This window comes from Helobdella robusta (genome assembly GCF_000326865.2).
Source record: "Helobdella robusta unplaced genomic scaffold HELROscaffold_54, whole genome shotgun sequence".
Taxonomy (NCBI): domain Eukaryota; kingdom Metazoa; phylum Annelida; class Clitellata; order Rhynchobdellida; family Glossiphoniidae; genus Helobdella; species Helobdella robusta.
Window position 1 is genome coordinate 571637 of NW_008705287.1, and position 1240 is coordinate 572876.

A 1240-nucleotide genomic window follows, 5' to 3' on the forward strand; every position below is an offset into this window, starting at 1 on the left:
AAGATGCTGCTGCTGCTGATGATGAAGAAGATGATGAAGAAGATGATGATGATGATGAAAAAGAAGAAGATGAAGGTGATAAAATAGATGAAGAAAATGATGATGATGACGATGAAGAAGATGATGATGATGATGAAAAAGATGATGATGATGATGAAAAAGATGATGATGATGAAGAAGAAGAAAAAGATGATGAAGGTGATGGTGATGAAATAGATGAAGAAGATGATGATGATAATTATGATGATGATGATAAAGATGATGATGAAGAAGAAAAAGAAGATGATGATGAAAAAGATGATGATGATGATGATGATAAAGAAGAAGAAGATGATGAAGAAGATGAAGAAGATGAAGAAGATGAAGAAGAGGAAGAAGAGGAAGAAGAGGAAGAAGATGATGAAGATGATGAAGAAAAAGAAGAAGATGATGATGGAAAAGTTGATGATGATGAAGAAGAAGAAGAAAAAGAAAATAATGATGATAAAGAAGAAGATGATGATGACGGTGAAAAAATGGTTGGATGATGATGATTTGATGGTGGTATTAAGATGATGACAAACAAATTATAATGATGAAAGCAATGACCACGATGATGATGATGATGATGATGATGATAACTGTTATTTTAACAAATATGATGATGATGATGATGATGATGATGATGATGATGATGAAGCCGATGACGACGATGATGATGGTGATGATGACGATGGTTATAATATTTAACATGGTGGTGATGACCGAATGATGATAACAATAACCATATTTTAACGAATATTCTAAAGGACAATGAGAATAAAGTTGAAAATGATAATAATTATGATGATGATGATGACGACGACAATGATGATATATGTCTTGATAAAATCAAGTTAATTCATTTTTTCAATAGCTTACCATCGAGTGAGATGTTTCATTCGAGTTTCTGTAAAACCTTCCCGGCCTGCTGCTGCATCTGGTTCGTGCACAAATGTGCAAACTGGTGGTGTTAGAATTTTAGAAAGGTTTGCATCCTTTGTACGCAAGCCTAAACAAAGTTTTTGCGTTTCAAAACATCGCACACAGTACAACGTAATTAATTCTGCTTGGATCTCCGTTCTGCTCTTTTTTTTATCTCAGGTCGATTTCTCAATGAACAAAATGATTGAACAAACTTTTTGACATTGCAAGTGCAATTGTATGTATGCATGGCTGGGTGTATGTGTGTGTGTGTGGTTAGTGTTTGTAGTTTGTGTGC